This window comes from Mustela nivalis (assembly GCF_964662115.1).
Source record: "Mustela nivalis genome assembly, chromosome: 9".
In the NCBI taxonomy this organism is placed as follows: Eukaryota; Metazoa; Chordata; class Mammalia; order Carnivora; family Mustelidae; genus Mustela; species Mustela nivalis.
In genome coordinates this window covers 78,470,210-78,498,090 of record NC_139028.1, presented here as the reverse complement: position 1 = coordinate 78,498,090, position 27,881 = coordinate 78,470,210, and the positions used below count along the sequence as shown (strand labels likewise).

Below are 27,881 nucleotides of genomic sequence, written 5' to 3'. Positions count from 1 at the left end.
TCTATTTCAAGGCTAGTTCGGGCTCTGATCGTCTGAATGTATGCTATTCTCACAGGCCTCCCTTAAATACACGTGCTTCCTGCCTCTTCCTTGTCCTGCAGGGTGAAGAACAAAATTTTGCTGGTAGGTGAGATCGAACTTTGAATCCCAGCCCAGACACTCCTTACCTTTGTAACTGTAGCCCAGCTGTTTAACTTCTGTATGCCCCCAATTTTAATAACTACGAGCACTAGAGTTAGGTGGCTTATTGTTTGATAGCTGTGTGATTCCGAATGGATTACTTAACTTCTCTGAGCCTCCTTTTCTTCAGCGATAAAACAGAGAGAGTAATACCTCAAAGACTCCTGGAAAGGATTAAATGAGGTTATGCATGTAAGGTATGTGGCGTGTAAGTTCTCAATAAATGTTATCTATCCGTTGTGTGTTTAGAGGGAAGGGAATTTGCAGAACAATAAAGACCCAATTGTCCTCCCGTGAATAAGGATTCAGTCCAAAGATCAGCTAGTGTGCAGACCCAAGTAATGGTGAGTGATATTATGGACGCAGTTGTTATCTTCCTGAGTGAGGGCAACCCCAGGGTCTGGTCCTACCTGGGCCTGTCCCTCGAGAGATGTCCCTCAGAAGTCTCTGGTGTGAGTTAGAGACCCAGGAGGGGCAGGAGAAGGATGAAGAATGTTGCATTGAGAGACCTAGGGAGTAGGACGGTGGCAAGAATATTAATTGTGGCTTTTAAAAATGCTAATGCAATTAAAATGAGCATTAAAAGCATTAGCAAAGAAAGAAATGCATACTTACAAGGTTCCAATATAGGATAAAGGATCTGGATCCAAACACATTACTACAGGATCAGGAAGTGCAAAGTTTATGACAGAAGAAGGAAGATCTCAGGTGTGTTCCTGGGCATCCTTGTGCTACTCCATTCCCTGTGGTTGCCCAGTAACCCTCAGTAGCCATTCTCCCAGTCTTTACTTGGTTAAACAGTTGCAAGAACAAGATACATTGTACTGATAAAAATGAAAAGATCACTGGGTTAAACAAAGGGCACAAGAAATTGCTGTATTGGTTGGTCAAATGCAGCTTTTGGAATTCAGACTATTTTGTCAAAGAATGTTTCACCTGCATTTATTCCTCTAAAATTTTAGGGTTAAGCCCTACTATGCCTGAATTATTTTCATGTGCAAAAATAATATACATATATCTGGTCAGTATGTTGGAAAGCCCTTTGAAAATTGGTCATTGCCTGCCCTTTGCTAGAGGAACCTGGAAGTTTGTGTCAACACTGGCCAGGGTAAACAGCTGGGCCAGCACTTGCTGCATTTGAGACCTGGCTTCTTGTTAGCAGAAAGTGTGTAGAAATCTTTGTCAGAATCAGGTGTCAGGGATCAAAAATAATTTTTTTTATACCTGCTGATGTATTTTCCTGTTCCAAGTGGTTTGGGCTTGTGCCTTATGGCATTTTTTTTTTCAAAGATTTTATTTATTTATTTGAGAAAGAGGCAGTGAGAGAGAGCATGAGAGAGGAGAAGGTCAGAGAGAGAAGCAGACTCCCCGTGGAGCTGGGAGCCCGATGCGGGACTCAATCCCGGGACTCCAGGATCATGACCTGAGCCGAAGGCAGTCGTCCAACCAACTGAGCCACCCAGGCGTCCCCCCTATGACATTTTTGCCATCAACCTTTGGGCTGGAGTGGAAAAGGGGGAGGAGGGTGTGTAGGAGAAGCCCCATCAGACAGGAAGCAGAGAGAAAGAACTCTTCAATTGCTGGGAAAGGATGAGACAGGATCAGGGTGTTGCCTTAGGTCAGGGATACAGGGGACCAGGTAAAATGAAAGGCACCCCAACAGATACACTCACCCCCAACAGGTTTAGGAAAATTTTGCAAGTGGGCAAGCTATTGTTGCATTTTCTCCCAGCCCCACCTTCATGCTGCAAGATGTATCTAGACCGGTAGCCTGAAGCAGTCTCTGGGTGCCATGGAAGAGATCCAGAAGCTTCTGCTCCACTGTGGTAAACAGAGATGGTGGCTGAGAATTGAGAATTGGCAGGCTTGCCCAAAGGTTTCCCTGCAGTGGAGGTACAGGGACCCCATCCCACTGTACAGAAGTAGGAGGATTCTCGTGACAAGGGGGTGCAGGTAGGCAGCTCAAAGCTGAGGATGCAGGTGGAAGTTGTATCTCTAGCAATAGCAGCTGGAGCAAGAGCCCAGGGGCAATGAGAGGGCCGTCTCCCAGAAAGCAATTGCCACATGGTTTGCCTGTTCTGAGGACACTGCAAGATATCCAGCCACAGATTCCTCAACAGGATGAGGGAGGACAGGGGGTCCTGTCCAAAGGGTTTGAGCTCCCCATTCCCCCAGAGCAGCAGAAGCCATATGGCTCAGACCCAAGGGCCCTCTTCCTCTTGGTGCCCCTGCAGTAATCAGGAGCAGAGAGGGAGGAGTGGGCAGAGAGCCCCTGGAAGGACTGAGAACCCACTGCAGAGTGAGTTCACCTCGAGAGTAAGAGGGGATTTTAACCAGAGGAGCTGGAGTATAATTTCCCCCCACCTTTCATTTGGAGACTTTGAAGCAAGATAACAAAAATATTTAGGGAGCAATAAAGAAACGCATATTTCCTTGCAAGTCTGAATTGTAATGCATACATTGTAATCCACTTACAAAAGTATACAGTGGCCAATGGCATTGTCCTAAAAGGCAATGCGAAACCAACTGCCTTAAATCACATTTCCTGCGTTGTAAAACTCTCTCGGTTGAAAGGATAATAGTTTAAACATTTTTGTGTCATCTGTTCCAGAGCGTACAATGGTTCTCTGATCTGCAGATTCTTTACGGGAAAGGATTAGAGTTCATCATTTTTCATCCTGTAATTGATACACTAACTGCCTATTGAAACCCAGATTTCAGAGGCAAAGTACAGCTATTGGCTTTGTCTGCATATCTTACTCTGAAAAAAAAAAAAATGGGTGAAAAATCCAGTGTGGCAGACACATGAAAGGTGTAAAAGCAATTCTCAAGTGACCCTTCAGAAGCACTATTAAGTTGCTCTCTGTAAAATCATTAAATGCCAACCTAGAGAAAAATTAAGACTGAATTTGCTGGGATGGTTACTTTGAAATAGTACAACTTCGGTGACTGTTTTTCTATAGTGTGTGTACATTTGAGTGATTTCTATCACTTTTGACTTTGGCAAAATGTTCTTTCTCCAAATTAAAACTAATTCAAGACCCCATGGCTTATCAACAAGACTCAAATGGCTGGAACTCTGCGCAGGCATAGCAACCTCAGCATACCTTTTGTAATTTGCATAAAGTTCTCCATAAGAAAAGAGTATTTTTGATTGTTATACTGTCAAAAATTGTTTAACATATTCAGTTTTTTTCCCAATGGGGTGTACTTTTGTTTTAACCAATAAACCAATGAAATTATTGATTGTTAGTAAATTTATATGCCTAGAAATTACATGAAGCCTTTTTAAATTATATTCCATGCTGGGAGGAGGCGTATTATATTTCACACTAGGGCCTATATTTCCTGCCAGAAGGTCTTCTTATTCCCAAAAGACCTGCCTGGAACACGTACCCTTGTAGTCTGTGGGCCAAGTCACCTCCTTTAGGAAATGTGCTCACCTGGGCAGTGAAGACAACATGAGAGGGAACCTGTGAGGGTAAGGTAGGAGAGAGCCACAGGTAAAGAAATGCTTTTCCTGAGCCCTTAGGATATGCTGGGCACTGGGTCAAGCTCTTATGAGCAAATCCTTGCCTTAAAAAAAAATTTTTTTTTTGTTGAAGTATTATGTACATAGAAACAAATGCATATAAGTGCACAACTTAATTCTCATAAAATTGTATAAGATGTGCACACCTGTGTGTTTAGCCCCCAAATTGAGAAACAGACCATGACAGCACCCCAGAAGCCTCCCAATGTCCTCTCCTAATTCCTTCTGACCCTCCGCAGGATGACTACTATCCTGACTTCTAGCAACATAAATTCAGTCTGCTTTTAAAAAGTTTTTTTTTGGGGGGGGGATAATCTTAGATTGTCAACAAGTTGGAACAGTGGCACAGAGAGTTCCTGCATACCTTTTACACAACTTCCCCCAGTGATGTAGTATTGAACCATAGAACAGTATCAAAACTAGAAAATTGACATAGGTACAATAATAGTAACTTAGCTACAGGTGTTATTCAGTTCTTGTCAGTTTTTATATGCACTCATATGAAATTTATCACATTACATAGATTCATTTAATCACCACCACAGTCAGGATATAGAAACGTTCTATCACTGCAGTGTTCCCTGGTTTTGAACTTTATCTAAAGGGTGCCGTACAATATACTTTCATTCCTGGTTTCTTTCATTGAGCATTATGTTTGCAAGATTTATTATTGTTGCTGTGTGTCATTGTAATTTGTTTATTCTCCTTGTATTCCATTGTGTGTGTATCCTATTGTTATGAGTGGGGCTGCTAACGAACATTCTGGTGACTAAATGTAAGCATTTCTGCAGGATCTATACCAGGAACAGGATTGCTGGGTCTTACATCATGTGTATGCTTATCTCTGATATGTACAGCGAATCAATTTTCTAGAGTTGTTCTACCAATTTACTTTCCCATAAGCAGTTCAGAGTCCTCATTTCCACATCCTTACCAAATCTCAGTATTTTCTGTCTTCTTCCTTTTAGACATGCAGTGGTATGTGTGTGGTACTGTGTGGTGAGTTTACTTTGCATTTCCCTGATGACTAGTGAAGGTAAGCACCCTTTTATACATTTATTTGCCACTTGGACATTCTTTTTTGAGAAGTGCCTATTCAAGTCTTTTGCCCTTTGTAAAAGTTGCACCGTCTTTTTTTCTCCTCTTGATTTGTAGGAGTTTGGATAACATGCTTCGTTGGATATATGCATTACATTCTCTTCAGTCAGTCTGTTGCCTTTTTCTTTCTTTTTTTTTTTAAACGAAAACTTTATTTTTGAAGAGCAGCTTTAGGTTCTCAGCAACTTGAGTGGGTGGGTGCCCACTCCCACCCATTCTCCGCACTATGAACATCTGGCAGAAGAGTGCTACATTTGTTACAATTTGTTTATTCAATGAACTTACATGGATACATCATTATTGTCCAAAGCCCATAGTTTACATTAGGGTTCAGTCTTGACTTACTTTCTGTGGATTTGGAAAAATGTATGATGGCATGTCTACCAGTATAGTATTTTTTAGTGTGGACATATGTTTTTCAGTTCATTTGAGTAAATACCAAGAAGGGTGACGGTGGATTGTAGGGTAAGAATATGTTTAGTTTTGGGGCACCTGGGTGGCTCAGTTGATTAAGCGTCCAGCTTGATTTCAGCTCAGCTCGTGAGCAGGAGTCAGGCTCTGAGCTCAGTGGGGAGTCTGCTGGAGATTCTCTCTTTCCCTCTCCCTGTGCCCCTCCCTCCACTCACATGGCTCATGTACTTTTCTCTCTCTCTAGATAAATAAACACATAAAACCTTAAAAAATATGTTTAGTTATCGTTTTGGGTTTTTAAAATTTTTTTTAGGATTTTTATTTATTTATTTGAGAGAGAGAGAGAGAAGGAAAGAGAACACAAGCTGGGGGAAGGGCAGAGGGAGAGAGAGAAGCAGGCTCCCCGCTGAGCCTGCTGAGTCTGATGCAGGGTGCTATCCAAGGATCCTGGGATCATGACCTGAGCCACCTAGGTGCCCCAAGAATATGTTTAGTTCTATAAGAAACTGCTAAACTGTCTTCCAAAGTGGCTGTACCATCTTGCATTGCTATTAGCAATGACTGAGAGTTCCTCTTGTGCCACATTTTTGCCAGCATTTGGTGTTGTCAATGTTTTGAGTTTTGAGTGTTCTAATGGTATGTAGTAGTATCTTATTATTGTTTTAATTTGTAAGTGCCTAGTGAATACTGAGCATCTTTTAATATGCTTACTTGCTTTTGGTATATCTTCTCGGGTGAGGTGTCTGTTCAGATCTTTTGCCTGTTTTTAACATTTGAATTGTTCATTTTCACATTGTTGAGTTTTAAGAGTTCTTCGTATATTTTGGCAACAGTCTTTTATCAGATATGTCTTTTTGCAAATATTTCCTCCCAGTGTGTGACATGCCTTCTCATTGTTTTGATGTGTTGCTTTTCTAGTTTCTTAATTGCACTTCTGATGAGCAGACATTCTTAATCTTAATATGGTCTAATTTATTTTAAAAATTCCCTTTTTGATTAGTGCTTTTAATGTTCTATTCCAAAAACTTTCATCTATTTCAAAGTCACAAAACTATTCTAGATCTTGCTCTAAAAGCTTTGGTGTCTTAACTTTCACATTTAGATTTGTCATCCAAAGGGAATTGATTTTTACGTATAGAGTGAGATGGGGATCAACATAGTTATTTTTTCTCTGTAGATATGCAGTTGTCCCAGCACCATTTATTGGAAGGATCATGATTTCCCGGTTGCACTGCAGTGGCATCTTTGTCCCAAACCAGTTGTCCATAGATATGTGTGTCTGTTCACATAGATCTATTTTATTCTTCACAACAACTCTTTGGAAGAGGTGGGAGCTCTGAGTTCAGAACTTACTCAACTCTAGACCAGAGCTGCTCGACAGAGACCTGGCCCAAAACTGGCTCGAAGGTGGGAAACTTTTGTCATTGGAGCGAATCCTGTGGGCTTTGTAGTCTGGCACATTTGCACTTGAGTCTTTATTGCATGGCTCTGAATGAGTTATTGACTTCTCTGAGCCTGTTTCCAAATATGTAGGATGCAGATAATAATAGCATGGCAACACAGAACTTGAGAGACTTAGATAATTAAGTGTGTAGTGTTGTTGTTGTTGTTTCTCTCTGTTCTCTTTAGAATGATGAAGAGGAAGGCTTCCTTTGAGTGCCTTAGTGTACTTTGAGTGCCTCTTTCTGCATTTCCCATCTCCGTCCTGAAGCTCCTAAGGGAATGTCCTTCCTTGCGAGGACAGGGGAATGCAGAAGGTTTAGAAGGCCTGCCTCCTAGGGGGAACCAGTTGCTTCTCATCCTCAAGGTTTCTACTTTTATCAGACCCTCTGCTCTCTAGGGAGAGCCTCCCCGTGGGGAACTTAGTAAGTGCATGCAGTTCCAAAGCAGGTATGGGATGCGGGCAGAGAGAGGCGTCAGGCAGCCCTCATTCCTGGGCTTGACTCAGTAGCTCATCTACGTGAACGATCTCAGATGAGCTGCTCCCCTTCTCTGAGCCTGAGAGTCTTACTGACAGTGTCCCCAAGTCTCCTCGGCACTCATATTCTGCAGCTTCTTAACTTCTTACCGCAGTCTGTGGTTAAGTTCCACAGTAGGTTCCCAGAGATGCTGCAGAAAAGGCTCTCACCACACTCTCGGGGTGAATCTGTTCCCAGGGGAGAGCTGGATAGTGTGGCTGCTGTTCTTTCTTACTTGTTCCAAGGACAGACTCTAAAATACAAAAATAGCTTCATGCCCAAAGATGCTTACCACAGTATTGCCTGTGCTGGTGAAAACACCCAGTTTGGAAATAATTGCTCAGCTTTATGTCCCATCCGGGGGCAGCCGCACTGGTATTCTGCACCCTGGATTCAGCACAGAAAATTCTAGTGTCGGCTTGGTTTCGGGAAGTAGGCACAATACTTGAAATAGAATCATTTAGCCAAACATTAAATATTTTTTTTAAAGATTGTATTTATTTATTTATCAGACAGAGATCACAGGTAGGCAGAGAGGCAGGCAGAGAGAGAGAGAGGTGAGGAAGCAGGCTCCCTGCAGAGGGGAGAGCCTGATGTAGGGCTCGATCCCAGGACGCCGGGATCATGACCTGAGCCGAGGCAGAGGCTTTAACCCACTGAGCCACCCAGGCGCCCCAAACATTAAATATTTTGATCACACATTATGTCCTGGACTAAGGAATGGCTTTATGAAGGTGACTTAGACACTCTCTCCGCCCCCAAGGAGGTCACAGTTTAAGCAAGGAGGAAGAACCCTAAGGAGTGTGGTAGATGTCAATGTGCTGGATTGGAGGCACGAGAAGGGTGCCGGGAGAGCCCAGTGAAGAGAGAGTCTTTTTGATGATCTGATAGGAGCTGTTTGCATCCTTCTGAGAGAGAAAGGAAGAGGCATGGAAGCCTGAGGTTACTGAGATTGGAGAGAAGCGGAATCCAGGTGTTACTCAAGAGGTAGAATCAATGTCCTGTGGTCTGAGTGGGTGGGGGGGCGGTGATGAGTCCCAGGTTCCCGACTAACCATGTAGGTGGTGGTACTTCTCCTGAGATGGGAATCCCAGGAGGGGAAGAAGTTGGTGGGAAGTTAAGGGCTGTGTTGGGTTTTAAGCTGCCTAGGATGGGTTGTCAGGAGACAGATGGGGGATAAACTGGGGCTCAGGAAGAGAATGAGGTGAGGTGAGTGATCTTGCTTTGGGTCTCATCAGCCTGGAGTTGCTGTTTGAAGACTCGGGAGGAGAAGACATATGCAGGAGCGACTGTGAGAGAGGAGACTGAGAAGCCTACCTTTAGGGAAGGGACAGAAAGGCATGGGAAAGCAAAAGAAGAAAAGCCAGTGAATGAGGGAGACAACGAGCAGTCAGATGAGACCAGGAGCAAGAGGCTCCAGAAGGAGACAGCTGCCCATCTGTCTTACAACGCTGGGAGGTCTGGACAGTTGAGGACATATCTGTTAAATTTAGTATGGAAGGGATGGGAACAGGATTGTTTCTCTGCGTGGGGAGACCGGGCTCCATGCTGCAAGGAGTTCTCAATAAGTGGGAAAGCAGAGGACAGTGAAGGGAGTCAACTCTTTTGAGGAGTGTGGCTGGAAAAAGTAGGAAAGAACTTAGGGCAGTGACTGGGCATGAAGTTGGGGTGGTGGTCACAGCACTCTTTCCACCAACTTCCAGCTATTAAACGAGGTCCCCGTCTGCTTTGGGACCTTTCTTCTCCTGGCCAGGCTTCTCATGGGAGAAGGGGGCAGGATCAACTGTCTGTTCTCTCTCCCTTTCAGTGCATGTGTCCGCAGGCATGTGCACGCCTTGTTCAGGAAGCTGGAGTGAGAAGCCACGGGGTTAGATCTCTGCCTTTCCACCTGGTCTGGAGGAGCCCTGGGGCAGCCCCAAGTTTCCTGAGGGGCTGGGCCTGCATCTTTTTCTCCAAGATGAGGCTGAGAAGTGAGAGGCAGGCTGTGGACCATCAGGATCTGTCAGCAGCCTCTGCAAGTCTGCCCACCATCTGGGTCCCATCACACAAGTGGGGCTTTTCCTACATTAATCTCTGATGAGCTTGGCCCGGCTTTCATTTCAAAAGGCTCTACTTCTTTTCTGTCTTCCACCAACCCCTTCTTTACACCCCCTCCCCAAAACGGGACTAAAAATCATGCCTTCTTCCTTCCTTGGTTTCCCAACCCAGCTGGGGCCAGAGAAAGCTTTGAAATTGGAGCAAGGCTTGGGATGGGGAGGGAGGGGATACTGGTGTAGCTGGTGGGAAGGGGCTGGAGGAGGAAATGGCCAACTGAGTTCCCAAGCAAGGGGGAGAGAACAGAGATCTCTTGGATGGCCAGCTCTGTCTGGCTCCTTGGGATCTCCACTCCTTTCCCTCCCATTTCCCCGCCAAATGTCTGTCCTTTACCCCAGTCTTTCCTCTTCTTGTCCTGCATCCCTGGGACAGAGATCATCTCCTGGCACTTCCAATCCTCCCCTGGGTGTCTCTACAGATGAGGCACAACTCTCTTAACGTGTCAGGAAATGAGTCCCAACAAAAGCCGGCCTGTTATCAGCTGCCTGAAAATAGACTTCCAGGGCCGTGAGCCCGGACATTGGGGAGCTCAGTTTTCTAACTTCTTTCCTTCATGTTTGCCATATAATGCTGGAGACCAGTGCAGAATGGACGTGTGCCAGATGCAAAATGGGACATTGGGCTAACCAGGATAGGTAGAGATTCATGTATCTCACAGTCCAGAAATCCTGGAATGTCAGAGGCAGAAGAGACCTTGAGACCTAGAGTCCAGCTCAGTTGTTGTAAGTGGATGGCTGCCTAGGGCCCAGATAGGGAAGAGAGATCACACAGGGCCAGGATGGGAACCTGTCAGTGGGGCTCTCACTTATGGGTCTGCCTACTATGGGATCCTGCAACAGGCCTCAGAGATGCTTTACTGATCATATGTCAAGGGCTAATTTGGATTCATAGTCATTGGGGGCCAGGGTTATCCTGAAAGTGTTTTGTGACAGATCGGGGCTCTCTGGATTGGTGTTGAAGAGTGGCTAGGCCACAAAGTCAAGGACCACTTTGTAGGAGGGGTGAGAGGGGAGGATCAGTGGCTAAGGGTAAAAGATAAGGTTAACGAGAGCCCGTTCTTATTAGATTCTGGCCGGGGTCCATCTCTTTCTGTTTGCATGAAGGAGGGATTCGTTTACTAAGGAAGACATTATATGGGCACAGGAAGGACTGGGTGACATGTCACAGAAAACCCAGCTCAAACTGGATCTGACAATAAGAGCAGTCATTAATTCACAGAGCAAGAAGTTCAGAGATAAAGTGGGTCTTAGGGTTGGTCTATTTAGCGTGTCATCAAGCATTCAGGTTCTTTCTGTCTCTTAGCTTTGCCTTCCTTACTTTGTGTCACTTTGTGTCACAAGATAACTGCAAGTAGAAAAGGGAGATTCCCCCCCCCCCCTTTACTCAGTTTAATGGGAAAGAGGAAAATATTCTCTCCGTAGCCATGGAATATAAGTCTTTTTCTTGAGTCTGATCGGGCAACTTTGTGTCATATGCCCAACCCTGGGCCAATAGCAGTTACCAAGAGCATGCATTCTAGTCTTGTATTAAAATGGATATTTTAGGGGTGCCTGGGTGGCTCAGTGGGTTAAACCTCTGCCTTCAGCTCGGGTCATGATCTCAGGGTTTTGGGATCAAGCCCTGTGTCAGGCTCTCTGCTCAGTAGGGAGCCTGCTTCCCTCTCTCTCTGCCTGCCTCTCTGCCTGCTTGTTATCTCTGTCAAATAAATAAATCTTTAAAAAAATAGATTTTTAAAAAAAACCTTTCAATTTTTCTCAGAAATAAAAACTATATTGTTGGGGGGAAAATAATGGAAGGTTTGATGGACATCCTCAAGATTCAAGACAGAATCAATGAACTAAAAAGTAGTGCCAAGACATTCTCTCAAAATACAATTCAATAAGGCAGAGGTGAAAAGTGTAGACAGAAGTGTGAGTAGAGGGAGACTTCTAACATGTCTGTGATACAGAAAGCTGGAAAGAGCTTTGCTCATTCTTCTTATAGTAACAAAAAGAGAAAGCTGGATCAATTAGGAAAGGCATAACATTTCTTGAACCTCTCTGTAGTAGCCAGCTTCCAAGATGGCTCCCCATGATCCCTACTTCCTGGAAATTACACCTGTGTGTAATTTCCTGCTATATGGTACCAGTCATAGAATACAATAGAAGTGATGATATACCACATTAAAGATTAGCTTATAAAAGAATATGGTTTTCTGTTTTGGGCTTTCTCTCTCTCATCACTTGCTCCGGGGGCAGTATGCTGCCAGGTTGAGAGTGTTCCAATGGAAGGGCCCAAGGAAATGAAGTCTCCGACCAACAACCAGCAATGAACCAAGGACTGCTGAAAACCACATGCATGAGCTTGGGAAGCTTCTTCAGCCCTATTCATGTCTTGAGGTGTCTATAGCCCTGGATGGCAGTGTGACTGCAACCTCACAGGAGACCCTGAACCACAACCACCCCATTAAGCCACTCCCATATTCATGAGACATGGCAGCTGTGAGATATAATTGTGTATTGCTTTAAGCTGCTCTGTTTGAGAGATAATTTGTAAGGAAGCAGTAGATAGCTAATAGCCCATCAGAGAGTGGAGGGTCCAGGATAACTGGCATCTGAAATCTAAGGAAATACAGGGCCCTCCAAGCAGAGACAGGATATGAGCATTTGCTTACCTACAGCAGAGTATGAGAAGAGATCTGGGTGCCATAGAAAGAGGCAAAAAGAATAGAGACAAATACTTATTTATCTTTGTTGCATCGAATGATTTTTTTTAATGTTTTCTATTGAGGTACAGTTGACATGTAACATTATATTAGCTTTCAGGTATACAATGTAATGTTTGATATTTGTGTGTTTTGTGAAATGATCACTACAATAAGTCTAGTTGACATTGTTACAGAATTTTCTTTTCTTGTGATGAGAACTTTTAAGATCTACTCTCTTAGCCTCTTTCAGATTTGCAATATAGCACTATTAACTAGGGTCCTCATGTTGTACATGACATCCCCATGACTATCTTATAACTGGAAATTTCACCCATTTCCCTCACACTCTACCCCCTACGCCTGGAAACTACCAATCTGTTTTCTGTATCTATGAGCTTGGTTTTTGTTTTTGCTTTTGTTTTACATTCCACGTATAAGTGAGATCATTATGGTATTTATCCTTCTCTGTCTGACTTATTTCACAAGACAAATTTTAAAAACAAACTGCTAAAGGCCAAATGTGAGCTTATATGAAAGTATAGAAATGCTGGGACCTGTGAACAAGAGGGTAGTTCATCCTTGCGGGCTCCTCTCCATCAGCCTTTCCCTGCTCTTGACAAAGATCAGTGACAGTGCAGGAAGATGGAGAACCATGTCAGCCTGCACATTAATCTTGGATTTCCCAACACCCAGAACTATGAGAAAATGAATTTCTGTTATTTAAGCCACCCACTGTATTGTTTTTTCATTATAGCAGATCATCTGAAACATTATTTATTTTAAATTGTAATTTCAAGTTCTCTATTGTATTGATCCTGTATCCAACAAACTTGGTGAATTCACTTATTAGTTTCTTGATTCTTCATTGATTCTTTGGGATTTTCTACTTAGACAATTGTCATCTGGGAATAGAGATAGTTTTATTTTTCCTTTCCAATCTGTATACCTTTGGATTCTTTTTCTTGATTTCCTTCATTGGATAGAACTTGAAGAACAATGTTGAATAGAAGTGGTGAGAAAAGGTATCCTATCTTTGTTCTCAAATTTATAGGGACAGTATTTAGTCTTTCGTCATTTCTTTTTTTAAAAATTTTATTTATTTTCAGTATAACAGTATTCATTATTTTTGCACCACACCCAGTGCTCCATGCAATCCGTGCCCTCTCTAATACCCACCACCTGGTTCCCCCAACCTCCCACCCCCCGCCGCTTCAAACCCCTCAGATTGTTTTTCAGAGTCCATAGTCTCTCATGGTTCACCTCCCCTTCCAATTTCCCTCAACTCCCTTCTCCTCTCCATCTCCCCTTGTCCTCCATGCTATTTGTTATGCTCCACAAATAAGTGAAACCATATGATAATTGACTCTCTCTGCTTGACTTATTTCACTCAGCATAATCTCTTCCAGTCCCATCCATGTTGCTGCAAAAGTTGGGTATTCATCCTTTCTGATGGAGGCATAATACTTCCTAGTGTATATGGACCACATCTTCCTTATCCATTTGTCCATTGAAGGGCATCTTGGTTCTTTCCACAGTTTGGCCACCGTGGCCATTGCTGCTATAAACATTGGGGTACAGATGGTCCTTCTTTTCACTACATCTCTATCTTTGGGGTAAATACCCAGTAGTGCAATTGCAGGGTCATAGGGAAGCTCTATTTTTAATTTCTTAAGGAATCTTCACACTGTTCTCCAAAGAGGCTGCACCAACTTGCATTCCCACCAACAGTGTAAGAGGGTTCCCCTTTCTCCACATCCCCTCCAACACATGTTGTTTCCTGTCTTTCATCATTTCTTAAAAAAAATTTATTTATTCATTTGAGAGAGAGAGAGACAGAGACAGAGACAGAGAGAGCACAAGCATGGGGAGAGGCAGAGAGAGAGGAAGAAGCAGATTCCCTGCTCTGCTGAATTGGGGGCTAAGCTGGGAGTTGACCTGGGGCTGAGCTGGGAGCCCATTACAGGGATCAATCCTAGGACCTCAAGACCAAAGGCAGATACTTAACCATCTGAGCCACCCAAGCACCCCAGTCTTTCATCATTAAGTAGGATACCACTTAGAGAATTTTTCTTAGATGGCTTTTATTGGATTGAGAAAGTTTCCTTCTAATCTTAGTTTTCTGGAAGCTTTTCTCATGAATAAATGTTGAATTTTCTCTAATGCTTTTTCTGCATTTATTAAGATGTTATTATGTCTGTTCCTATTACTTTGTTGACAGTGATTTTTCTCTGTTACATTGATTTTCAGACGTTGAACTAACCTTGCACACCTGGTATAAGCCCCACCTGGTCATGATATATATATTTTTTCTATATTGCTGGATTTTGATTTTCTAATATTTTCTTAAGGATTTTGCATCTATGTTCATGAGCATATTGGTCTATAGTTTGCTTTTTTCGCAATATCTTTCTTCTGGTTTTGGTATCAGGGTAATTCTAGCCATATAAAATGAATTAGGAAGTATTCCTTCCTCTTTAATTACCTGAATGTTTTTGCATATAACTGGGTATTATTTCTTCCTTAATATTTGGAATATTGGAATTTTCCAGTGAAGACATCTGATCCTGGAGTTTCTTTGTTGGAAAGTTTTTAATTACTAATTAAAATTTAATACTATAGTATTATTCAGATTGTCTAATTCTTCTTAATATTTGGTAGTTTAGGGGTGCCTGGTGGCTCAGTCAGTTAAGTGTCTGCCTTCGGCTCAGGTCATGATCCCAGGATCCGCAGGAGCCTGCTTCTCCCTCTCCCACTCTCCCTGCTTGTGTTCCCCCTCTCTCTCTCTGTCAAATAAATAAATAAAATCTTTAAAAAAAGTATTTGGTAGTTTATGTGTTCAAAAATTTTTCTATTTTTTAAGTTATTAAAGTTTATTGGAATTGTTTGCACAGTAATGTCTTATTCTGCTTTAGTGTCTGTAAGGTCTGTAGTAATCTCCCTTCATTCATTCCGGATATTGATTATATGTATCATCTCTCCTTTTTCTTTTTCTTAATCTGACTGGCTAGAAGGTTATCAATTTTATTGATCTTGCCAAAGAACCACTTTGGATTTATTGATTTTTCTCAGTAATGTTTTTCTTTTAAATTCTATTGATTTTTGCTCCTTATTATTTTTCCTCCTTCTACTTGGTTTGGATTTAATTTACTTTTTTTTTCGTTTTTTTTGAGATGAAAACTTAGATAATTGATTTCTTCTATTCAAACATATGGATTTAATGCCATAAATATTTGTCCTTTAGCTGCACCCCACGAATTGTAATATGTTATATTTTTATTTTCATTCAATTCAAAATATTTTCTGATTTCTCTTGCAACTCCCTCTTTGACCCATGAGTTATTAATAAATACATTGTTTAAATTACAAATATTTGTGGATTTCCCAGACATCTTTGTTACTAATTTCTAATTTAATTCTGCTTGGCAAGGGAACATACTTCATATAATTTCAGTTTTTTGAACAATTTCTTGAGGTTTGTTTAATGACCCAGAATGTATCCTCTCTTGGTGAATGCTTCATGTACACTTGAGAAGAATGAGTATTTTGCTGTTGGTGGGTGAAGTTTTCCTTAAATGTCAATTGGTCAATTCGATTAGTAGTGTTATTCAGATTCTTTATCTTTTTACCATTTGCTGTGTACTTATTGTATCTATTACTGAAAGAGTTCTAATGTCTCCGACTATAATTGTGAGTTTGTCTATTTTTCTTTTTAGTTTCATTTTTATATTTCATATACATTGTTAAATTTATGGGAATTAAGTTGTTTATAATGATATTTCATTTTCCTTTAGTGTCCATAGGACCTGCACTGATGCTGCTTTATTAAATACTGATATTGGTAGTTTTTTCCTCTGCCTTTCTGGATTAATTAGGATAGAGGTATATCAATTTTATCAAGCTTCTCTAAAAAACAAGACTTTGATTTTAGTGACTTCCCTCTGTTATTTATTCTCTATTGCTTTCTATTTTATCCATTCCAACTTTAATTATTATTTTTTCATTCTTATATTTACTTTGTCTTTTTCACCCCCAAGTCTCCTAATAAAGATGGTACAAACTTCTTTTTTTTCCTTACATTTACTTTGAATTTAATTTTTCTTTTCTCTTTCTAGTTTCTTAGAGTGAGAATTAAGATAATTGATTTGAGACATTCATTCTTTTTTAATATAGGCAATTTTAAATAGGCAATTTTTAAATATAGGCAAAAATAGAAACGTTTCATAAATTTTGATGTACTATGTTTTAATTTCTAATCACTAATTTAAAAAATATTTTCTTCAACCTGTGGATAATTTATTTTTTTAAGATTTTATTTATTTATTTGACACACAGAGAGAGATCACAAGTAGGCAAAGAGGCAGGCAGAGTTGGGGGGAAGCAGGCTCCCTGCCGAGCAGAGAGCTCAATGCGAGGCTCGATCCCAGGACCCTGAGACCATGACCTGAGCAGAAGGCAGAGGCTTAACCCATTGAGCCACCCACGTGCCCCAACCTATGAATAATTTAGAAGTGTTTTATTTCTGGATATTTGGAGTTTTTTTTTTTTTAATATTTCTGTTGATGATTTCTAACAATTCCATTGTGGTAAGAGAAAATGCTTTTTATGACAGTATTCTTTTAAATGTATTTAGTCTCAGTTTATGGCTCAGTATATGGTCTATCTTTGCAAATATTCCGTGTCCCCTTGAAAAGAATGAGTATTCCGCTCTTGTTGGGTGGAGTGCTCTATGAATGAAAGTTAGGTCCAGGGGCACCTGAGCGGCTCAGTGGGTTAAACTCTCTGCCTTCGGCTCAGGTCATGATCTCAGGGTCTTGGGATCAAGCCCCAGTGGGGCTCTCTGCTCAGCGTGGAGCCTGCTTCCTCTCTCTCTCTCTGCCTGCTTCTCTGCCTACTTGTGATCTCTGTCAAATCAATAAAATTAAAAAAAAAAAAGAATGTTAGGTCAAGTTATTGATAGTATTGTTCAAATCTATATAAAGCCTTACTGATTTTGTCTACTGTTAGTTTTTAAAAGATTTTATTTGTTTATTTGACAGACAGAAATCACAAGTAGGCAGAGAGGCAGGCAGAGAAAGAGGGGGAAGCAAGCTCCCTGCTGAGCAGAGAGCCTAATGTAGGGCTCAATCCCAGGAGCTTGGGATCATGACCTGAGCTAAAGGCAGAGGCTTAACCCACTGAGCCACCCAGGCGCCCCTACTTGTTCTTTGAATCATTAGTAAAAGGTGTTGAAATCTTCAACTATAATTATAATTTCTTTGCTTTATATATTTTGGAGTTCTATTATTAGGTGCATGCAAACTATTGATTGTTATGTTTTCTTGATGCACTGACTCTTTCATCATTAAATGTTCTTTTTTTAAAAGAGTTTTTTAATTTATTTGGGAGAGAGAGAATGAGCATGAGCAAGGGGTTGGAGCAGAGGAGAGGCAGAGGTAGAAACAGACTCCCTGCTGAGCAGGGAGCCCAACATGGAGCTTGATACTAGAACCCTAGGATCATGACCTGAGCTGAAGGCAGATGCTTAACTGACTGAGCCACCCAGGCACCCCAGGAATATCATTAGAAGTTTTTTAAAGGGGGCTCCTGGGTGGCTCAGTAGGTTAAAGCCTCTGCCTTCAGCTCCGGTCATGATCCCAGGGTCCTGGGATCGAGCCCCACATTAGGCTCTCTGCTCAATGAGGAGCCCGCTTCTCCCTCTGCCTGCCTCTCTGCCTACTTGTGATCTCTGTCTGTCAAATAAATAAATAAAATATTTTTTTAAAAAAAGAAGTTTTTTAAAAGAACATTTAATGAGGGATCCCTGGGTGGCTCAGTTAGTTAGTTAAGTGTCTGCCTTTGGCTCAGGTCATGATCTCAGGGTCCTGGGATGGAGCCCCTCACCAGGTTCCCTGCTCAGTGGGGAGTTTGCTTTTCCCTCTCCCTCTCCTCCCCACTCATGCTTTCTCTCTCTCTCTGTTTCTCTCTCTCTGTCTCAAATAAATAAAATCTTGAAATTAAAAAAAACCTTCTAGTGATATTCCTTGCTCCAAAGTCCACTCTGTCTGAAATTAATACATTCATTATAGCTCTCTTATAACTAATCTTGTGTAAAGTTTCTTTTTCTATTCTTTCCTTTTTAACCTACTTTATATTTTAAGTGTTTCTTGGGTGCCTGGGTGGCTCAGCTGATTAAGCATCTGTCTTCAGCTCAGGTCATGATCTCAGGGTCCTGGTATCTAGCCCCATGTTGGGCTCCCTGCTCAGCAGGGAGTCGTCTTCTCCCTCTCCCTCTGCCCGATCCCCACTTATCATGCTCTCTCAAGCTCTCTCTCTCAAATAAATAGAAAAAAATCTTTAAAAATATACCTGTTTCTGTAGGCATTATAATTGGCTCATTAAAAAAGTCTGAATCTGTTACTAGATTATTGAGATCATTTTTAATATTATGCAATGATTTGATATAATAATATAATAACAGAGTTTTAATCTATTATCTACTTATTTGTTTTGTATTTATTCTATTACCCTATCTCTTTTTTCTTACTTTTCTTGTTTCCTGTCCTTTTTTTGATTAATTGTATTTTTAATTTCAGCATATCTCCACCATTGTTATATTAGCTATAGTTTTTGTTTTAGTTATTTTAAAATGATTTAGAATGAGCATACTTAACTTATCTTTATCACATGACATTCTGCCTTCATATAATGTTATACCATTTTGTGTATAATGGACAACTGTATATTATGCAGTCTTACAAGTTAACTTCCATTCTATTGTGTTATTTATCATACATTATACTTTTATTTATGTAATTTACCATTAAAAACATAGTTATTTTTTGTTTTAGACAGTGAGTTTAAAAAGAAAATTTTTACTGAAATGTAATTTACATAATATAAAACTTACCCATGTAAGTTTCCATGAATTTTAGTAAGTTTACATAGTTATGTAATCAGTTTTAAAATAATTTCACTACCTTAAAAGTTCCCCTGTGTATTTACAGTCAACCCCACTCCCAAAACTTATGGCTAACCACTGATCTGATTTCTGTCTCTACATTTTTGGCTTTTCTAGAAAGTTCATATAAATGGAATTGTACAATATATAGTTTTATGGATTTGACATTTCATACTCTGCACATTTTTTTGAGGTTCATCCATATTTTTGTATGTATCAATAGTTCCTTTCCTTTTTTTATTCTTGGGCAGTCCATTATATGTGGATGCCATATTTGCTTATTAATTCATCCCTTGAACATTTGTGTTATTTCAAGTTTGGAGTCCTTATGCATGATGCTGTTATGAACTTTTGCATACAGTCTTAGGGTACACAAATTTTCATTTCCCTTGTGTATCTATGTAAGGGTTGACTTTCTGGGCCCTGGAAGTTTATACACAACTATTTAAGTAACTCACACTGATTTCTAAACCGAATGTACTGTTTTACATTTTTACCAGTAATGTATGAGCATCCCCTTTATCGACATTCTCAAAACTTGATGCATCAGTCTTTTAGTATGTAGATACTCTAGAGAGTATAATAGTGTTATCTTATTATGGTTTTAATTTAGATTTCCCTAATGACTAATGATACTGGGTATCTCTTTATATACTTATTTGCCATCATGTATCTTATTTGGTGAAGTGTCAGCTCAAATTTTGCTCAAGTTCTTATTGTTCTTACTGGGTTTTTTTTTTTTTACTTCTTTCTATTGTGTGGATATATTTCTGGACTCCCTATTGTAATCTTTATGTATATCCAAAAACCCCTATCACATTGTCGTGATTACTGTAGCTTTACAATAAGTTATGAATAAAGGCAGGGTAATTCCTCCAGTTTTGTGTTTTTCCAAATTATTTTGGCTATTCTAGGCCCTTTCCATTTCCATATGCATTTTAGGACCAGTTTGTTACTTTCTACAAAATGAGCTTGCTGAGATTCTGATGAGGATTTCAATGAATATGTGGATTAATAGGGGAAATTGCCATCTTAATGATTTTGAGTCTTCCAATCCATGAAGAAGGCATATCCCTTTATTAATTCACATATTCTTTAAATTCTTGCTGCTATATTTTGTAGTTTTCAGTATATAGGTTTTGCATGTTTGCTAAGTATATTCCAAATGTATTCCATTTTATTCTTTTTAATACTATTATTATGAGCATTCTTTTCATGATTTTGTTTTTATATTGTTACTATTATACAGAAATACAATTGATTTTTGTAAAACAATTGATTTTTGTAATACAGTTGATTTTTGTATATTGAATCTGTGTTGCATTGCCTTGGTTAGTAGTTATAGTAGCTTTCTTGTTAATTTCCTTAAGATTTTATACATAGATGATCATGAATATGTGAATGAAGACAGTTTTACTTTTGTATTTCCACTCTGTATGACTTTGATTTCTTTTACTTATTTTATTTCACTGGTAGAATCTCCAAAACATGATTTCATAGAAGAGGTGAGGCCAGAAATCCTACTAAGTTTATCATGTTAGTGGAAAAACATTTAGTCTTTGGGCATTAAGTATGACATTTGTTGTAAATTTTTAATAAATACCATTATCTGGTTGAGGAAGCTTTTTCGTATTTCTACTTTTTAAAGAGTTGTTAAAAATCATGACTGGGTGTTGGATTTTATCAAATCCTTTTTCTGTGCCTATTGAGATGGTCATGTGGATATTTATTAATATGGTATATTACATTACTTGATTTACTTGATTTTTGGGTGTTAAACCAACCTTGCATTCCTGGGATAAAGCCCACTTGATCAGAATGTGTACTTCTTTTTGGATATTGCTAGATTTGTTTGCTAACAGTTCCTTAAAGAGTTTTATACTCATGTTTGTGGGTAATTCCTTTTGGACAGTTTTTCTTATGTCTTCAAGTTTGTTGATGTTTTCTTCTGAAGTCTCTAATCTTTTAATCCTGTTTTCATTGAAAATTTTGTGTTTTCATCTCCAGAAGTTCCATTTTCTTCTTTAAAATATCCTTCATTTCTTTTCTTATTTTGTTAATATTTTTCTCTACATTCTTGAGCATATTTGTAATAGTTATTTTAAAGTCCTTGTTGGCTAGTATCATCTTTGTCATTTCTGTGTCTGTTTCTATTGACTGATTTTTCTCCTTGTTTTAAGTCACAGATGCCAGGTTTTTTGCATGTCTGGTAATTTTTTAAAATTGATTGAATGAATGTTATTATCACATTGTTGAACATCTGGATTTTGTTTCTTCTAGAGAATATCTAGAGTTATATCTTACAGTTAAGTTATTTACATATCAACATGGTCAATTTCACACTTGTTTCAAAACTTAATTAGAGCAGGTCCTTCATAGGATTTACTCTGGGCTAGTTTAGTTCTATTTCTATGGCAAGACCCTTTCTGGAGGCTCAATTAAATGCCCCAGACATTCAATGAGGTCTCTCCACTGTGGCTGGTAAAAACCTGAATGTCTCCTATTCTTGCATAAGCTCCAGGAATTGCTCAGTTTACAACTGGTCAATAGTTCTTTGCTCAGTCTTATAGTTTTCTGCCTTGTATATGTGTACTTTAGTATTCATCAACGGACAATCTATGCATATTTCTGGAACTCTTTTCCTACATAACTCCCTCTACTTTGATACTCTACTACACAATTTCCAGTTACCTCAGATTTCCTGCTGTGATCTCTGTCTCTTCAAGTCGTTGAGACTACCACCCTCTGCTGGGGCTTCCCCATCTGTGTGTCTTTTTACAGAAAATTCCTGTAGGCAGAAGGTTGGAGCTTTCTAGTAATACTCATTGCACATATTTTCTTTCCTCTTAGGGATCCTAGCCCTGCATTGCCTGTTGTCCAATGTCTGAAAACACAGATCTCATGTATTTTGTCTAATTTTCTAATTGTTTATAATTGCATGGTAGGTGTGCAATTGCAGGATACTCTGTTGTAAGGTCATGTTGTAAGGTCAAAACAAAATTCTTGTTTTCTAATTGTGTTTTTGTATATTAGCTCCCTATTTTATAGATACTTAAATATCCTCACAAATCATCTTGGGGATGTTTATTAGAATACTGGGTGTGGTGCAAAAAAACAATGAATACTGTTATGCTGAAAAGAAATAAAAAAGAAAGAAAGAAAGAAAGAAAGAAAGAAAGAAAGAAAGAAAGAAAGAAAAGAATATTCTTCATGTTTTTCATGTTTCTTGAATTGATGGTATTTCACTGATGGAAATTCCCCACACCATCTCAGCTTGCCTCTCACTTTAGGGCAGTCCATCATTTTCAAATAGCTAGTGAGTTTTAATTGACTAGTAATATTTATAATAAAGGTCTACATTAATCTGAATTGATATTATGTGGGGGTTTCTCGACATTTTTGTAGGTGGGTGATGGGGAGAGACACACCATAGCCATTCATTCACTGGCTAATGCTGGTTCCTCTGATGGAGGGATCACAAGGATATTCCCACACATGATCTCTTCTAATTTTTACATGATTCTCACCACTATTATAATGATTATTCCAATTTCACAGTTGAGGAAATTGAAGTTCAGAGATATTTGGTAACTTTCCGAGGTCACAGAACTGTTGAGAGAAGTAATCAGGATTAGAACCCAGAAGTTCTGTCCAACCTATGTACTATGCTATCTCCCATTTGCTTGATAGCTTCCAGAAATTTTGTGTATTTGGCCTATTGATGGAACTATTCCATGTTTTTCATTATAGGTACAGATATTTTCTAGTTTTAAATTTTCTTTGTCATATCATATAGCTTTTTTGAGTATTTTGAAAGTATCTGTGGTATTAGTCTTTTTATCTTGAAACTATAGCCCACATTTTTTAAAAAAAGATTTTATTTATTTATTTATTTATTTGGGAAAGAGAGAGCAGAAGGAGGAGCAGGGGAAGAGGGAGAAGCAGACTCACCATTGATCAGGGAGTCCAATGTGGGGCCCAATGCAGGGCTCAATCTAGGGACCCTAGGATCATGACCTGAGTTGAAGGCAGATGCTTAACCAATTGAGCCACCCAGAAGCCCTATAGCCCACAACATTGTTTTCCATATTATCAACTATTTACATCAAATTCATCTTAAGTTAAAGTTCTCAGTGGAATGACTGAGACAAAGGAAGACATTTTTTTAAAGTAGGCTTCGTGCCTAACATGGGCCTTGAACTCACAACCCTGAGATCAAGACATGAGACCAAGACACCGACCCTCTACCAACTTAGCCACCCAGGAGCCCCAAGGAATAGACATTTTTGAGGGACTTCATACATGCGTTGTAAAACTAAAATAAAATTCTAGTCAATTTTACCAAGACTCATCAAGTGGTACATAAGAATGCCAGCTGTTCCAAGAAGTGTAGTTTTTAATTGGTGTCTTTGAGAGACCTGAAGTTTCTAAGATGTCTAATGGTAGAATTTGAGGCCCAGTGACATATGTGCAGAGGAGGTATTTTTGGGAACAGACCCTTGCCTGTACCTCCCAAATCCCTTACAGACCCCCTTTCTCATTGGGCGGCCCCTCCTGCGCATGTTGGGGGCAGGGCCTGTGCTGGGGGCACCTCTGCCAGGACCCTGCTGATCTATGTTCTCGCCTGACACTCAGCAGCTGTCGTGGAGGCGTAGGCTGCAGGCGCTGTTCCCCATGGGCCGTGTGCAGGCTGCAGGCCGGGATCCTTTCCCGCCTAATCCAAGGGGCACTGGCGGTGGGGAGGGAGACAGCTGGGTGTAACTGATCTGCAAAGGAATGGAGTGGTGCAGGCCTCCCAGTGCTGGGCTGGGCTGTCTGTAGGCTGCCCTCTCCAGCTGCCTCATTTTAACCCTTCCCTCTCTTACTTCTGTCTCCCCTCTCCAACCTGGGACTCCATCCCTGGAACATTCCCAGACCCCTAGGAACATCCCTGGCTGGATCTAAACACCTTGCAGAGGACCCAGCCTTCTAATAGCTACTGTTGGGGAGGCTAGGGCAGGAGTAAGAGGCGCCTGTCTTAGATGGAGACAGAACTCTTGGAAGGCCCAGCAGGTGACTCAGGCAGGGAAGGCTGTGAGGTTCGAGCAAGGAGACCTCTCATGGGTTGGAAGTCGGAGGAAACTCCCTGGAGGATGGAATGGAAGGAGCACTGGGTTTGGAGTCTGGTTTGGCTCTGCTCACTTTGCAGTGAGACCTTGGGTAAGTCACTGTCTCTCTTTAGGGTCAGTTTCTGCTCCTGGAGATGTGGAGTTCGAAGGAGTTGACCTTAAATGTTCTGTCCACAGTAGCAAAAATAGCTCCGTGCATTAAATTCCTATGGTAAGTCACGGGCTTTACCTGTAAACATTCTCACCATGACTTTGCCAGATTCTCTTTTCCATTTTAGTGATGAAACCGAGATTTGGAGAGAATAAATCACATAGCTGTTCAGAGAAAGAGCCAGACCCCATCATCCAGGCTCTTCCCCCAAGCACACAGCTCGCTCAGCTCCAACCATGTATAACCAGTGCCTGAGCTCAGGTGGAGCTGGGGCAGGAAACACAGCTGTCTGGGCCCAGCACACTCAAAGGCTGGGTCATGAGCCCAAGAGCTCCTGCAGGAATGGTAGGCTGGGGGTCCGTCAGGCCCTGTGCTCCAGCTTTTCTCCTACTCCATGGCCCGCTCTGGCTGGGATCGCCTGGCTCAGCCAGGCAGCTTCCCACAGGGCAGCAGACTCTGCAGTTGTCCGGCCCGTTCCCATCCATGATCTCACTTGACACTCATGCCAGCCCTAGCATGTAGAACCTGTCACCCCTCCTCACAAAGGGGGACTGAGGCTTGGCGTTTGCCAACATCCTATAATTGGGAACTGGCCAAAGAGAGACTAGAATATTCTTTCCACTATCCTATCTGGCTTCTGGGAGGAAGGGGCCTGAATGGTAGCTGTTAGCCACCCAGCATTCTGCTTCTTCCTTTTCCCAGTGAGAAGGAAAGTCTGGGTGTGGACTCTGGAATGAGACAAGTACGGGCTCATGTCCTGAGTTCCCCCACTCTCCAGCTGTGCAGTTGCTTAACCTCTCTGAGCCTTAGCATCCTTCTCTGTTGTAATAAAACGTGGGTGAAGAATGAATGAAGGCGAAAGCAAGGCCTGTGTCCCCCTTCCCTAAGCAGAGCATCGAGCCGCACTGGCATGTGACACCCCAGGCAAGCAGAACCAAGAGCCGGGGGGCGCCATGACCAAAAAGAAGGAGGCTGTGGGCGGGGGTTTTGCAGCTCAAGGTTGGTCTGAAGACTAGGCAGGAGCTGTCCAGAGAGAGTAAAGAAAAGGTCATCCCAGATGAGGCAAGAACCCCAGGCAAAAGTGCAGATGCAGGAATGGACGTGGCATGTGTGTTGGGGGTGGGTGGGCAGGGACACACTATCTTTCGCTAGCTGGAGAGGACCCTGTCCCAGAGGGAGGTCAGTCTTCATGGCAAGTGGGGGCCGAGGAGCAAACCTCCAGAATGGCTCAACTCTGAAGAATGAGTTCTCCAAGCATGCAGGGGCTTCGCCCACCATCTTGCCCACCTTTCTCCTCCCCTTCCCTCCGCCCTGGGCTGCCAGGACCTCTGGGCAAAGGGCCGGCTGGTTATGCAGTTCCAGCTTGGGAGAGACAGCTGTGCAGGCCTCCTGCCTGCTGCAAGGGATTAACTGGCACTGCCGCAGTATGTTGGGGTGCACCTGGCTCCCTGGATCTGCCCACCACTATCCACTTTAACTTCTTGCTGCCCGGCTCCTTACTTGTATGTTTAAAGGTATGTTTATACTCAGTTTCCAGTGGCCTGTGTTAGACACTGGGGACCCAGGATGAATAAAGACGGAAAGCAGGGTCCACCCAACCAGAGGGTCCTTACCTGTCACTGCTCTTCCTCATGGTAGCCAAGGGCCCTCGGAGACCCTGATCTCTCCCCCAGCGAAACCATTCTCTCTCCACTGGCTCCTCCCAGCATATATGGCCAAGTCACTGCCTTTCTCAAACCTTCAAACAAATAAATCTTCCGTTGACCTCATGCCCTGTCTCTCTTCGGTCCTATTCAGCCAAACTCCTAAGCTTTGTCCCCACTATCTCCACCTCCTCACTGAGAAGACGTATTCTAGACCCAGGTCCTTTCTTCCTGGGCATACAGCTGGACTACAACTCGCAGCCTCCCCTGCATTTAATTGTGGCCACATGCACAGGTTCTGGCTGCTGAGATGTGAGCGAAAGAGAGCAAGCCACTTGCTTTCCTATTTCCCCAGCCTCCAGTGCGAGCTGGCTTGATGCAGGTGATCCTGTGCTGAAGGTGGTGGTCCCTCAAGACAGAGGAGCCAGGGTTTCTGAATCATTTTGGATGGAAGGTTCCTGATACTCAGAAACACCTGTGTTTGTTTTTGTTTTTGTTTTCTTTATAAGAGGGAGACATAAACCTCTATCATGTTTGAGCCACAGAAAAGGTCTGAGCTGCTGTTCATTAAAAAAAATGAGGAACTTCGTCCCCCTTCTCCTCCACCTCCTCAGGTGGGACAGTCCAGGACAGCAGGGAAGAGGGGATCTGGAGCTCAGAAAAGAGGGTTGGAAGTGGGGAAGGCTTTGCTTCAGGGAGGGCGATTTCCTGGCACAGGATGTGACCAATGTTCTTATACAAGTAGCATCCGACCTTTAGCTTGAAATCATTTCTGTTTGGTCCAGGGTTGTGTTTGCCATCTGCCTTCCCCAAATCACCAGGAGCCATGTGAGGCTCCAAGTCCATGTGGTTAGAGCCCTGGGGAGATATAAAAGGCAGGGCCATAGCAGGGCGAAGGCACTGGGGGAAGAGGCTGGGCTGGGCAGGTGCTGACCCAGTGTTGGGAGTGGCGAGGAAAGGGTTAAAGGGTCTGTGAGCAGGATTGGCTCTCCACTCCATGAGGGCGGTAAAATCAGCATGTCGCCTCCAATTTGCTCTGGCCTGACCTTGAACGTGAATCATTCCATCACAATGTCCTTATTGATTTCCACAGGAAGAAGATTAAGCCCAGAAAATCAGGGCGGGAACTTGAGCCTGAAGCAGGGAAAATGGGATGGTTCTGGGGCTCAAAACCCCTCGTGTTTGCAAAGATGTCACAGGGGGCCACAGGCTGTGCAGCCGCCCAGCTCAGCTACCAGGTCTTGGAGGGGCTGGGTCCTGGGTTTCTGTTTCCTTACCTGGCCAGTGTGTGGCCTGGGGGCTTTCCTCAAGCTGTAAATTACAGGAAGAGAATGGGGATGGGAAAACGCCGTAGATACTCCTTGAGCCTTGAGTCTCTCCTGGGGTGATCATTTCATCCTTCTGTACGCAGTGACAGTCTTTGGGACCCTCAGAACCAAAAAGGATGTTTTTGGTTCTGAGGGTTCAACCAATGTTGCCATTGAACCAGCTGGCCCCAAACAGCCAGGAAGGGCCCTCCTCAGGCCTGAAAACCCTTCAAGGGAATGAGCCTGGGGTGTGTGTGTGTGTGTGTGTGTGTGTGTGTATGAACGCATACATATGTCCCCCCCGCCCCCCCGCATAGATGCATAAAGGTGGGTCGTTCTGTGGGAACTGACACACAATTTCCTTTCTTTGTTTAAGGTATCCCGGAGAGCCTGCTGCGTCAGTATAAGAAACAGCTCTAGAATCTTCACGGTGTGTCTGTACTGGGCGATCTAATCATTCCCTATCGGAAGGCATGTCAAGTTGTTACTACTTATAAAAAAAATAAGATAATGCTATAATAAACAATTGGCACTTGCCTCCTTGTATGAATTACTTCTTTAGATGCCGTATTAGTTTTCTACAGCTGCGGTAACAATCACCACCCACTTAATGGCTTAAAGTAACACCAATGTATTCTCTTAGAGTTTCAGAGGTCAGAAGTCTTAAATCGGTTTCGCTGGGCTAAAATCAAGGCGTGGGCAGTCCTGCGTTCTTTCTGGAGGCTCCAGGGGAGAATCCATTCCTTGCCCCTCCCAGCTTCTAGAAGTCCCCGGCA

General features: G+C 41.9%; 1 long non-coding RNA gene across 1 annotated transcript; it reads left to right on the top strand.

Moving 5' to 3' along the window:
- LOC309841380 lies at window positions 1-27,642 on the top strand. The gene is made up of 4 exons (XR_014299098.1): window positions 1-123; window positions 4,681-4,748; window positions 26,892-27,036; window positions 27,482-27,642. It is a non-coding gene; the product is annotated as an uncharacterized lncRNA (long non-coding RNA).
- The last annotated feature ends 239 nt before the right edge of the window (window positions 27,643-27,881 follow it).